The following is a 14,108-nucleotide window of genomic DNA, read 5'->3' on the forward strand; positions in this document are numbered from 1 at the left end:
GGCTAGACTGTATAGTCCTACACGCAGGCAGTGTGTCAAATAAGTGAAGCAGCTGCTCTGTACATAGGGGGTAGGAGCCTGATAACAGTGTATAATTAGGTAGACTTCATATGTGCCCACATGGTGGAGAGTGAGACCTGTGTCCCTGCCTCTGGTTCCATTTAGATTGACCTTCCCTCCGCTCTTTATTGCTGCTTGCCACTTCCTGGTTGCGCGGTGTGGTTTGATTGTGTGCCTTGTTCTAATCACATGATTTGACCTCTAGGTAATAAGAGGGGATTTTGTGTAACACTCATGCCAGGTTCTGGGGTCTCTCTTGACTCTTTTGGGGCCTCTTCGGATCACCTTTGGCTTTTCACTGGATCTCCCTGGTCTGGCATTAAGGTCCATGCTAGGGTGGCTACAGCAGCCTCGCTTCTCATTGGTTATACTCCTTTATGGCCCAAGACCATAGGCGACTGCAACATTGGTCAGTTTCATCAACATGTCTTTCTACTGGCGCTTTCCCCACATCCTTTGGAAAGGTTTGTGGTCAAAAAGGTTTGTGGTCAGTGACACTGTGTCCTTCCTCACCAAACACATTTATTAAGAATGCTTCATATTTGTTGTTGGAGCAATTTATGATTGTCTTTCCCTCTATTTACCATGCTTTTCGATTGGTTCTTTTTATTCTATTGTTTGCCTCATCACTATACTGCAGTGCTTGTATTTATCGTGCCATCTCGTGAATGTGCCCCGTGAAAGCACTAGTGAAATTCTGTATTACATATATTATATATCAGTACATACAAACTGAACTGCTTATCCCTGCCTGTTGGTAAAGTCTCCTTTCCATGAGCCAGGAAGGCCCAAAGTGTGGATGGATGAGGAAGCACGGCGGAGGAGGGGATGCAGACCCTGGCACTGGGTGAACACCTCAGGATGCACAGAATTTATTCCACACCATGGCTGTAAGTGTCAGACCTGAAATAAGCTCTGGGCAGATATAAAGGCCAGCAACCGGATTTGGATTTAGAGGAACAAGAAGCAGAACATTTTGTGTATGTCCTTGGTCTGGGGCTCTTCTTTGAGGTCAGGCGTAGCTATGACGAGCCTCTCTGCGCAATAGTGATGTCATGGAATTCCTGCATTTCTTCCGCGTACTCTGAAATTCCTGTAGCTGATTCCAATTTACCAGAAATGTCGACTAGATTTAATGTCACTCAAATAAAGGGGGGGGGGTAAAAGTGTAGCTAGATCGATGCATTTCCCTTGAATGCATGTTTAGTTACCAAATGACCCCCTATATCAACATGTTTCAGTCCTGGGCTCCCCATTAAGAACCTGGTGCATTCTGGGAGATGCATCCTTGTTTATTCACTTACATCTATTGCTGTAACACACTTGAATATGTTCATTTGGAAAAAGAAATCCCAGGACTGGAACATGTGGTCCTTGATGACATGGAGTAATGATGCAGCATAAAGTATGTGCCACCCCTTGAGTATGTGCCACCCAAGCACCCCTTTACAAAAGGACTTCACCCTCCAATCAAGTGACTAGCTTCAGCTGTACCTAGCCTGATTTTCTTTCGGGGATCCCTCTTTTTGTCACATCTGCACACTGGGGAGTGCTGAGCAACTGTGAAGGTATTTACCTGGCTGACAGCTGAATTAAGTCCATACTATGACGATAATGTACACCCTCCAATTTCTAGCCAATAGTAATTTGAATACTGGGACGTTCAATTTCATAAGTGGAACTACAATTCCCAGCATCCACTGTATGCTTTGCTATCTACTGATGAAGCCTCAAGTGCTCTGGTTCAATGAGTACGTGGCTTCTCAGGTTTTTTGTGTACGGCTGGAAATGGGTGCTGGCTGAGGTGTCAGCTAGAACAGATAAACTGCCCGAGGACAGGGGAGATGCCCTTCAGGCTAGTGCATAATTTTTCTTTCACGAAATTTCATGATTTTTTTCAAAATTCCTAAACAATACTCACAATGATGCTTTTAGCATGTAAAGGGGGTCTGGCGGTATTTTGTGTGACTTTCTTCACGTGAGGGCACACATCACCGTACCACATCACAAGACACCAGTGAGAGACTGGCGCAACATGTCGGCAAGACATTTTCTGTGCGAACTAGTCTCCAGTGAAAAATATGCAAAGCTATGTGGTGTGAAATTGCAGGAATTTCAAAATATTTCATGAATTTTGTCTAAAGCGAAATTCGTGAATTTCACAAGTTTTTCCCCCCGCAGGAGGGTGCCGTCTACAGCACCAGCTTGGACTGCCCCCTGAACTGTCCACAGCGGTTCTGAAGAGGCACCAATGAAATGTGCCAATAATTTTGTAAAGCATCCGGTGGTCATTGCCCTTCATGAGTTATTTAGGACTTACCCTCCCCAGGAAGTCTTTGAAAACATAGTCGTAAAACAGTCTATTTTTCTAGCACAACTTCCTTAAAAAAACTCACTCAAGAGCAGTAATTAAAAAAAAAAATACGTGCTAGGGCTCAAAGACTGTCATATGACGTCATATTGCACTTCTGCCCTTTCTAAGCGCCGTAAACTCCAATATAATGATTCTGAATGCGTCAAACCCCCTGAAAGTGAGACAAATACCCTTCAACTAAGAACTGTAAAGTTTCGATTTTAGGTTTTTTTCAAGAGTAGAGATTCCGCTTGTCTGTCCTGGGGAAGGAGGGCGTCAAAGGAGGTGAACGGGGACATTTCAGACGTTGACACTCGCTTTAGAGGTTTCTCTTCATTACAAAGATGTCTATCCAGCGACGCGTCCCATCTGCCTACTCTTGTCTTGTTATTCTTGACACCCTTTCCCACCCCCCTGCCCCTCCATCATCGACCATTTTCTCCCCTCCCTCGCCCCTCCCATCTTGTCTTCTGCTCCTTCATTGCCTCTTTCCTCACCGGTTTCTGCCCCCACCCACCACCCCCGTCCCACCTCATCTTGTGTATCTCTAAACCCTGTCGCACCTCCGCCCTCACTCTCCCGTCTCTTGCTGTCGTGCTTGCCTCTCCCACTCTGTCTCTCCCAGTCTCGGCTCTCACTCGGTCTTCCCGTGAGCTGCGTCCGCTCTGGTCTTTGCTTCGCACTCCTCTGCCCATTGACAACCCCCCCTTCCAGCCTCGCTTCCCACCCCGGCCCCACTGCCTCCCTCTTCAATCTCCTCTCTCCTTTCTGGCTTCTCGGGACATCCCCTTTTCCTTTCTCCTCTCTCTCTTTACCTTCTCTCTACTCCTTCCCCTTCTGGTTCTCTGAGGCAGCCTCCACTCTATGAGTCATTCAACTGGAAGATGATTTCAGGGACCAGAGAGTAGAAGTGGCGTTTTTTGGTGGTCTTTGCTAGACTTCTGTGAGGCTGTATTGCTGGTGGTCTTTGGAAGACTTCTGTAAGACTCCACTTTTGGTGGTCTTTGGTAGACTCCTGTTAGGCTGCTTTTTGCTGGTCTTTGGCAGAACTCCTGAGGCTGCTTTTTGGTGGTCTTTGGTAGAACCCTGTGAGGCTGCTTTTTGCTGGTCTTTGGCAGAACTCGTGAGGCTGCTTTTTGGTGGTCTTTAGTAGAACCATGTGAGGCTGCTTTTTGGTGGTCTTTGGTCGACTCATGAAGCTACATTTTGTGGTTTTTAGTAGTCTCCTGTGAGGCTGCTTTTCTTAGGTCAGATGCATTTGATATCATTTATCACAGAACCTCTTTTCCTTCATTTTCTCTCTGTGGGCTGATACTTCCTTTGCTATTTCGTAAGTGGTGGTATGGTGGCAGGGATGCAGAAACATCTGCCTTGCGCAGCTTAGTGTTGTCTATGTTGTACTATGTCATGCTATGTTTGTGTCAGTATTGACTGTTTTGCTGGTGCTTCGAATGGCATTTTCAGCTCCTTTGGGCACATTTTGTATACTTTGCTTAGGTCATCCATGCAAACTGTTTCCTGGATGGTTGATGAACCCTTTACCAGTTGCTTTATGAATCACCTCAATGTTATTTTAGGCCATCCTGCACAGCAGTTTTGACTCTGGGTATCTATGTTCAGTGCTACACATTTAGATTCGCAGTGAGGCCTTGCGTTCACCGTAATGCTTAGAAATAAGGAAATACTTAGTATGTGCCTGCTTTATAAATACTGTTATTTACAGCAAGGGTTTCTAACCTTTTCTATAACAAGAGCTACTTTTGATGGATGGAAATAGTAATGAGCTACAAATGCCTTTAACAGTTGTTGCAGTAGTGATCACATCAGTATCAATCACAGTGGTGACAACATCCAAATTACTGGTAGTGGCTACCCAGATGTACGTCACATTATTGAGTCATACCAAAATATCATATCTAGAATATTGACTAACACAATATGATTAAGGTACATATACATTTACTGTTCTAAGCTCAACATCCACTTACCTAGAAGATATAAGTTTCTTCTAGATAAACAGGTGAGGAGTTAAGAACAGAACTACAACTACACTAACCTTCTAATACTTTCATGATATTGTGGTAGTCTATATTCTGAATACAATATAGTGCCTGGGCAATATTTAAAATTCAGTATTGTAGTAGAACATCAACCACCCAACGCATAAGACAGGGGTACTACCTGCAATGTCAGGAAAACATTTCTCAAAATAAAATATCTCCACATGCCTAATGACACAACTGCCTCAGCAGTTAATGCCCACTGGCAATAGGGAAATAAAAACATCTATAAATCTCCACAACTCAGTACGTACAGTCATTCAAAGAACAGCTTAATATGTTTGTGCTTATCAGTCATTATGTTTCCAAACACGAGCACGTTAGTGTCTCAGAATACAAGGTTTTCTATCAAATATGCACTTTCCATTTTAGGGTAAGAAAATCTTGTCCTTTTCCTGCAAAGTGGCCTTCCTCAGTGTGGCTGTAGTAGACCCTCTGGAATAAGTACTGCGCTGAGCTGCACTTCCGGTAGCTGATTCCATGGTACCGGTGAGCTACCAGTAGCTCCCAAGTTGCCCGTTTAGATTCTTGGAGTGCAGCCTGTTTAGGTGACAGTGTTTCTTGAATTTCTTGTCAGCTTTGCTTAGGATTTTATTTGTGACAGTGATCGGGTGAAGGCATCCTGCTTTGCACCGGCCTAGAGAACTGCCTTAACTACAGCACCTGATTATGGAAGGCCCTACAACCAATGCCAGAACCTGCCTATGAGGTCATCAGCATTCTTCACTACAGTTGTGTGCTTTGTACTGTCTTTAAGTTTGGAGATGGCCTCTAGTGTACGTGCTTCGTGTGTGTTTGTGATTTCTCGGAGGAGTGTAGCTATCTAAAGAGCAGCAGCAGCAAAGCTGAGGGTTACAGCTGTAGCTGTTCTTGTACTACCAAACAAGAGGATGGAGGGTCCATCTTCTTTGCTAGCATTAGGGTCTCTGGCACCATTGCTACACCATTGATGATCCGAGCAGCCACAGACGTCAAGTCCTTCAGATGTACTTGTCTTGAGGGCCAATAAGTACTTCGAGGCTCATTTAGGATTTATCAGAGCAGGATCCTTGTGTAAACTGGCAGAAGTCCTACCCCACAAAGTTTATAGGTGAGTGGAATGCTAGGTTTCTCGCAGAGGAGGCTTAGCTGCTCTGCCATCCGGGACCTCTGAACAGTGGCACATCTAGCAATGGGCAGTGCTGTCTGTGCTTCAGATGGCCCTCCCTGTGGCACATAGTTGTCTTCCTAAAACCACCATGCAAGGCAGGAAAAGCGACCAATAGCCCCAAGGCTCAGGGAATAAACTCCCTGTATTTCAGGACCATGGATTTCTTGTTTTGCAGAAACAACCACTCCCTCTCTGGGTTTACGTCCGATCGCCGGCCTTGCCATCGGTGGTCAGCAGGCATTACTGTTATGATGAAATTCCGTGGGAAAGCTTTCACCAAAACCGGCTCTGACGGAACTGCAGGGATCCTCTGCAATAACACTGGAGGTGGGGCCTCTGCTTCACTTGTGGGTTGGGTGGGCAGCCAGCCAAACTTTAAAAACATGTCTTTTTGTATTTACAGCTGCTTTAACTCATTCAAAAGAAAGATACGTAAATAGAACATCGAAGTTACTGTAAATGGTATGATGCATGTATATTTCACATCTTCTAGTCCAGCACAGTTGTTTATTACAACATAAACCACAACCTCTTTCCTAAGCATGCATCAGAGTGACGTGAAGTGACCCTTTGCAAGAACCCCACTTCGAAACTTGGGGAAACAATAGGGCAAAAATCATAAGGTGGTGTTGTTGGTATACAAACAACTGTAAAAGTTTTTTCCAGTCCATTAACACAGGCCTGCAGCTGCTTGTATACGTGTGGTTTATTTGTATCATGTCAACGACATTTCAGTGCTACATTGAATCTCAGGGTCTCCTCAGGATGAAATAATACCAGAGCCTGCATTTCAGGTAGTGTAGGGAAATTTTCTAAAAAGGTTACCTACTCAAGCCCAGGGCAAAAATGAAACACATGGGCAGCATGCAGATGTCGGGTGAGAATCCGCTCAGTAATATAATGTGTTGTACGGTGGATTTGTACAGCGCTGCTTGTCCCCCGTGAGGGTATCCAGGCGATATTAAACAATATACTCAAGGGTGCATGCATCTGGCATCAGAAGCAAGTGTGTGCCACACAGTAAGAAAGGAAGAAGGGTAATTAGGAAACAGTAACAAAAGAATATAGTAACAATCATAATTCTTCATTTAAATTAACGTTGGGAAGCTTAAAATCTCTAATCCATGAAAAATAATTTATCAAAAGAGTACAGGACGGTTGGAGAGAGTGTAGCTGGATCAGGAATGTAGAAATAAATAACCAGGACCAAGGGTAAGACCCGCAGTACATTTCTCGATCGGCGTTACTATGAACAGCCAGTGGTGTACTGTCAGTGTCCGAGCAAAGGGTGCCCGGGGGGGATTGCCGAATTCATGAGGTCTCCCCTCCCGGCAAGTTTGTGGAGGGTGGTACAGCCCACTGGCGCCGTTTTTGGGCGCTTTTTTGGGCATTTTTGGGAGTAAAGGGCGGTCTATATAAAAGGGGGCCATTTTATAACGGTCACCATTTTGTCAGGTGACAAGGTGGCTGGTGAGCAGCCGTTTTTTCCGAGCGTATAGTTGAGTAGCGTGGTACAATAGTGGATTTCCTTAACGTTGTTGGTATTAGCAGTGCAGAAGGAGAGAATATTTGCAGTGTGCTACTTATATGGCGCATTCTCATTACTTATGTGAACCACCGAGGTGTCGAAGCGGAGCTGTGGACGTGCGGGTGTCTCAGGCGCTTTAGCTCCTGCGGGAGGCCGGGCGCCAAGATTTGTTAGCGGACGGTGTATTCAGGAGCACCCGCCCAGTGAGACGGGCGGCGAGCGGGGTGGTGGCAGCAGTGGCGGCCTGCTCGATCCCGCGTGGCAAGCGAAGACTGGAGGATCAGCAGGTGAGGTCTTTAATGAAAGGGCGGGGGCAGCGTATGGGTGTTGCTGGCACCGCCCAGAGGGGGAGTCCTGAGGTGCCGGCTCAGCCATCCTCCTTAGAGACACAGCAGACCGTGCGGAGTGCAGTAGTGCAGGCAGGAGGAGGGGCAGGGGCTGATTGTGGGGCCTCAGGGAACGCGGCTGCACAGCGCTTCGGGAGCAGAGACGGAGGGAGGGCCTGGGGAGGCAAGAAAGGACTAGTGCGGCAGGGTAAAGTTTTTGGGGACAGGGAAGGTGAGGTTATGGGGGCGGGCAGAGAGGAGAGCTTGAGGCTGGGGGATAGCACAGTACAAACAAAGGGAGTAAAGACAGGGAAAGAGGGTGCATCTAATCAGGCTGACAGTGGGGGGGAAATGGGAGGAGAGCAGGAAGCTTTTGGCGTGGGGAGGGAGTGGGGTTAACATTTGAGGTGCCAGAGTTTGTGAAGTCAGGAGGGGTGAAGGGGTCAGGACCAATTTTAGAATGGAGCGAGGAGGAAGTGGAGCAGGAGGTTGACGAAGACGGGATAACATTGAGGGTGCGCCCCCGCGCTGCACTTATGGAAGGCAGGAGGGCGAGGAAACATGGGTTACAGGGTGGGAACACAGGTCAGAGGATGAGTGGGAGGATTGTTGGGAGGAGGAGGGGGAGGTGCAGCAGCAGGGGCAAGGTCAGGTTTTCGGTCCTCTGCTCACCAGCACACCGGGCCTTTTTTGGCAGGATCAGAATCGGGCGTTAAAGGTAACTCAGGCGGGCTTGTGGCGGCCCGGAAACCCTGGGAAGAAGAGAAGGTGGGGCCCAGTGCGGCCGGCTGGATGGCACTCACTTGGACGCAGGAACAGGAGAAGGCGGGGGCCAAGTTTAACTTGAAAGGGCAGCACACCAGACTGGGTTTTGCGCCCGCCGGTGGTATAGCACCTGACGGTAAGCGGCCTGGCTCAACAGCACGGTTAGGAAGGTTGTGGAGGGCCTCCAGCTGCTGTTACTTCACGCGGCAGGAGCAGGGACAGGTATAAAGAAGGCAAGGGTTTTAGAGGGCACCATGCTCAGTGAAGGTGAAACGAGTGTCAATAATGACTTACTGGATTATGACGAGGACAGTGTGGAAGAGGGATCGTTACGTGGGGAGAAGGAGGAGGAATGGTGGAATAGAAGGGGGGGCGTCTAATGCTGTCCATAAGTCATTGCAGGTATCTGACACGTTATTGGGACCGGCTGGAGCGGCAAGACGTACCCCGGCGGGGTGTCGGTAGCGATCGAGGCTACTGCAGGCTATGTAGGGGGAGCGCTTGCATAAAGGAGTATATGCATTGGATGTTGGGGTGGGTACGGATCATAAGGGAGACACGGTGAGTACAGGGTCGGCGGAGAAGTCAGGTAAGTCAAACTACGGTCCTTGCGAGGAGAAGGTAGATGGGAAGCCGAAGCGTCTGCCATATATGGGTATGGCAAAGCCCCTTGGGGCTCATCTTATGCTTGCTACTAAGGAAAAGATATGGAAAGGGGAGTATGTTGAAATGCTAAAGTTGTTGCACAGAGAAGTAAGATCGAAGGAGGGCTCAAAAGAAGAAGAATACGAATTAGCGAAATGCCCCAAGGTCCCAGTCACTATTGAAAACTGGACAGCTGCTTTTCTTATTTTTGCAAGTGTTTATTGTGAGTGCTTTCCGGACAGGTCAGTGGCACTGTTTAAGTACATGGATGTTATTCGGAAGGCGTACCTCAATTACGGAGGATACGCTTGGGTTCAATATGATGAGGAGTTTCGCGCCCGTATGGTGGCAGACGCTGAGGTGAAATGGGGGGAAATTGATGCAGATTTGTGGCAACATACGATGGGCCGGCAAAATTTGGCAAGACCATTTTTACGGCGAGCGGTTTGCCTATCACTTATCGGCCCTTTCGAGAGCGCCCTACCCAGGGTGGGGTCAATACAGGTTCAAAAGGAGGGTCAGGAGTGACAGGAAGCGGGTCGCCAAAGACAGGAGCCTGTTGGGACTTCAACAAAGGTTTGTGCACCAGGGAGTATTGTAAGTTTAAGCATGAGCGTTCGAAATGCGCAGGTAGGCATGTCCTTATTAACTGTTACAGGACAGGCAGTGCAGGGGCGCAGGCTTCAGAACAGGGAGGAGGTGCCCAAGGGGGTCAGGCCCGGGCAAGAGGCCAAGGTTCCATGGGAAAAAGCTATTACTCCAGTTAAGGTTGATAAAGTGTGTTTTTGGGTGGGGCGCTATGGCCACAGACAAGCAGGGCAATTATTGCGATGTGGCTATGGCAATGGTGGAGTCGTTGGGCCCTGGCGCATTAATGGCAAAGACTGATATCAAATCAGCTTTCAGATTGCTGCCAGTGAATCCCGGGATTTTGAGCTGTTGGGCATTCAATTTCAGGGCAGTTGGTATGTGGATAAGGCGCTCCCTATCGGCTGCTCGATTTCTTGTTCTCTTTTTAAATGATTCAGCACATTCCTGCAGTGGATATTTGAGACGGTTACTGGCCACAAGGAAGTGACCCATTACTTAGACAACTTTTTCTTTGCAGGGCCACAGGGTTCTGATTGTTGCGAGGTGGCACTTCACCGATTTCAGACAATTATGGGGAACCTGGGTGTAGCCCTGCCCCCTGAGAAAACAGTGGGGCCCTGCACGGCCTTGGCCTTTTTAGGTATTGAACTGGATACAGTGGCAATGGTGGCTTGATTGCCAGCGGATAAGCAAAAATCCATGATTGAGACGGTGCAGGCTATGGTCAATAGGATGAAGGTGACAGTCAGGGACATTCAGGTACTGCTGGGGCACATAAATTTAGCCTGCAGGGTAGTCAGAGCAGGACAGACTTTTTGCAGGCGGCTAGGTATGTCCTTCATGGGGTACACTATGCCGCATCACCATGTGCGACTTGGCGTGGGGGTGAAGGAGGATTTGAGGATGTGGTGTGTATTTTTGGAATCGTTAAATGGGATTCCAATTCAGACATGGCTGTTGTGTGAATGGGCCATCCAAATTTTTTCGGATGCGTCAGGAGCTTTGGGATTTGGCATATACTGGCAAGGGAGATTTTGTACAGAGGAAGCGCCGGTGGCATGGCGTGCTGGAGGGAACAGCATCGCATTTCTAGAGTTATTTCCTTTGGTAGTGGCAGTGAGTGTTTGGGGTCACCTCTTGATGCATAAAAGAGTGCTGTTCCGCGTGGACAACCTCGCAGTTATTCAGGTGGTGAATCGTCAATCTGTCAGAGATGTGCAGGTCTTGCAGCTGTTATGCGTTTTTGTTTTGGAGTGTTCGCGCCGCGACATATATTTCAGGGCGCAACATGTACCTGGGGTCAACAATGACATTGCGGATGCGTTATCTCGTTCGCAGTGGGAGAGGTTCCATGGGTTGGTTGCGGACGAGGCCCTGTACAGAACGACTATGCCGGCAGCCCTGTGGACCATAGGCGATGGAGGATTCTGCGGTTGGTTGTGAATTCGCTGGCCCCCTCAACACAACAAGCGTATGTAAGGGTATGGTGTGAATTTTTGGAGTCTGGGGCTCAGAGACGGCATCTTGATCAGGACAGGGTGGAAGATGTGGTAAACTTCATTATGAGTATGGTTGGAAGACGCTTGTCAAGGGTCTCCATTGCGGGGAAATTAGCAGGTATTGCTTTTATGGGTAAGCTTTTTTAGGGTTATGTGCCATCGGCGGGTGAATTGGGGCAGAGGATACTTGAAGGTTGGGCCAGGGAGAAGGGTGTAAGAAGAAGGTTGAGGCAGCCTGTAACGCTGAGTATTTTTAAAAGGGTTATGCGGGCATTGAGGGAGGTGTGCCTTGATGATGTGGAAAGCTTATTATTTCGCACTCTCATGTCTTGGATGTTTTTTGGGGCATTTCGGGTTTCGGAGTTGTTGGGGTCCAGAACAGCACAGGGTCTCCAGTGGCGTGATGTTTGCATTGAGGTGCACGGAGTAGGGCTGCGCTTGCGGAGGTCAAAGACAGATCAGAAGGGGAGAGGTAGGCAGGTGTTCATGATGGCTTACCGAGTCTTGGATGTTTGCCCTGTGCATTTAGGTTTGTGACTGAGGGCTACGGCGAAAGAGGGTACTGGAGGAGTTTTTTGTCATGTGCATGGTCAGGCGGTTTCAGCATATCAGTTGGTAGGGGTATTGAGGGCAGGCCTAAAGGCAGTTGGGCAAGATGATTTGCAATTTGGGACTCACTCTTTTAGGATAGGTATGGCGACGGAGGCGGGTTTTCGAGGTTGGAAGACTGAGGAACTGTTGAAATTGGGACAGTGGAAATCAAATGCTTATAAAAAATATGTGAGAAAAGGGTTTACTGCAACGGAATGATAATATATTTTTCTCCTGCTACAGGTTCTGTGCCCGGACCAGCAGTGCAGTTCATATCCATCTGGGTTGTGGGACATTAATTTGTCAAGTGGGCATGGAGACAAGCGCGGACTACAGCTGTGGGGATAACTTAGGTTTGGACAGGGACAGATACCACGTACGGGTGGAAGGTAAAGGGGGTATGTGCTGGCAAGAATTATTAAGGACATTACAGCAAATTCGGGGAAGGGGTTTATGTCCAGATGCATTACTTTTGCACTTGGGCGAAAATTACTTGGTAAAACGGATGGGTTTGGATATTATGAGGCATATGAAAAAAGGATTTATGTGTGATATGACAGCAATGGCATGGTTGCCATGTAATGTGGACAGCCTTTGTTCCTCCCAGGATTTGGCGAGGGGAAAGGAAACCAGGTGCGATCGAGAAAGCGCGGAGGAAGATTAATAAGGAAATGCATTTATATTGTCAGGAGAAGGGATTTACTTACTTAGAGCACAGGGATTTACGTTTCGAGGACAAGGAGTTTTTTCGGAGCGATGGAGTACACCTGTCCTTAATGGGCTGAGTTGTACATGCTCCAGCTAAAGGAAGCATTAAAAGTACTATTTAGGGAGTCTTAATTAAGGTGTTATAGAGCAGGACAGTGTTTTCCCAATTTAGGGGGGAGAAAAAGGGGTGGGGGTTGTCCTCCCCACCCCCCTTTTCTGGTGGCGGAGACAGAGACTGTTCACATGACATACAATAACAGATGGACAGAAAATCTGCCAAGAAACTTTCAGATTTGAAGGGGGTGGACAGTAGCAGGGCAACGAAGATAACAAATTGAGCAGTAGGGGTTGGAGTCTTGCGTGTTCAATAGATAGACACCAGCAACTGACTAATAAGGTAATAGACGGATTCAACAAAGAAAGCATTACTAAAGGATGAGTTGATTAACGAACCGCAAGTTTAAGAGTAAGGGAGTGGGGAGGGTGGGGTAGGGGAGGCGGGAGTGTTTTGGTTAGGTGAAATTATGTATAGTGAGGTGTTGTAGTTTTGTGAGGCTTGAGGCCAGGGTGTTATTTTGTGAGTGCACCTGTTTCCAATAAAGCGGCCGTTTACACACGAAAAAGGGGTAGTGGTGCTGATTTCACTCTTCCACAAAGCTCAAAGCTGCACGCATGCCAGTATCAAAGATGGCGGCTCGCTATAGCAAGGCTTGGAATGCATAGCGTGTCAATCAAGCTACAGATTGGAACGAGGGGTGGAATGAGGAAGCGTCTCACCTCAGATAAGAGAAGGGATAACGAATGAATATCTTAACTAACAAAACTCGTATGGTTGTAGCCAAATAGAGATAAATAACTGATGGCAATAAAGGGTCGCACGTGCGCTGGCTAGTTCCAAAATAAGAAAAACATATAGGGGGAATAACTGCAATGTGAGTCATCTATAAATTGACTTAAAAAGATTGCTCCACATATAGTAGCTTAAGCAATTAAAACAGTAAGGTCAGAAGTAAATTAATTTTATAGCCAAATTATGTAAAAACAGGTGACATAGCAATGCAACTGCGGTCCATATAGTTCATTGCGCATCTAATACAGATAGGAAGGAAGTCATTCCTCCATTGTATTGAGTCCGTTTCTAATTGAGTCGAATTAACTATGGACCATCGGTGAATCACGGCTGTGTCACGCATAGGCTGCAAACTGCATTGCCTGAGCATCAACTAGATATGCTGACAAGACATCTTTGGTGAAGGCTGCACGACTATCCTTTGTGAACAACACCGTTGTTTACCACCTAGTAATTTCTGCAGTGCTGTCTCACCGAGTTTCTAAGTGGGTTCTTGCACAGGGGTCACTTCACGCAGACATTTGCATTTCTCGCTTCCTGATATTGGTGTTGCTGTTAGTCACATTTGCAAGATGCCTGCTAGGCCTCTGGCCACGCTGGGAGGTCCCTGAAGAGTTCTCATGGACATACAATTGAAAATGCAAGTGGCCCTTTGAGAAGCGAGATGGGTGCCCATCTGGACACACGTGAGGTCCTCGGAGAAGGGTATAAGCAAACATTGCACACCCACAAACGTGTGTTGCGGCCACAATCTAGCATCATTCAGGTCAGGTGGCAACTTGCCTTCAACAGTCCTTCTTCTCTTTCTGGTCTCTCGTTGAATTGTTGACTTGTAGATGTACAGCTCACAACTCATCCGTTTTCTCAGAGTTATAGAAATCATATTCCCAAGTCCCAGTGCCTTCTGTGCACAGCGGGTATTCATATAAGACCAGGTCCATAATGCAATGAGAGTCCAGAAAGAGACAAACAACTATTGAAG

The 14,108-nt window shown here is 47.4% G+C and overlaps 1 protein-coding gene across 2 annotated transcripts in view; it reads right to left on the minus strand.

The window, feature by feature from the left end:
* SRRM3 (serine/arginine repetitive matrix 3) overlaps positions 1-14,108 on the minus strand; it is a 327,419-nt gene that overhangs the window by 94,156 nt on the left and 219,155 nt on the right. The window lies entirely within an intron of this gene.

Source organism: Pleurodeles waltl, chromosome 3_2 (genome assembly GCF_031143425.1).
Source record: "Pleurodeles waltl isolate 20211129_DDA chromosome 3_2, aPleWal1.hap1.20221129, whole genome shotgun sequence".
NCBI lineage: Eukaryota > Metazoa > Chordata > Amphibia > Caudata > Salamandridae > Pleurodeles > Pleurodeles waltl.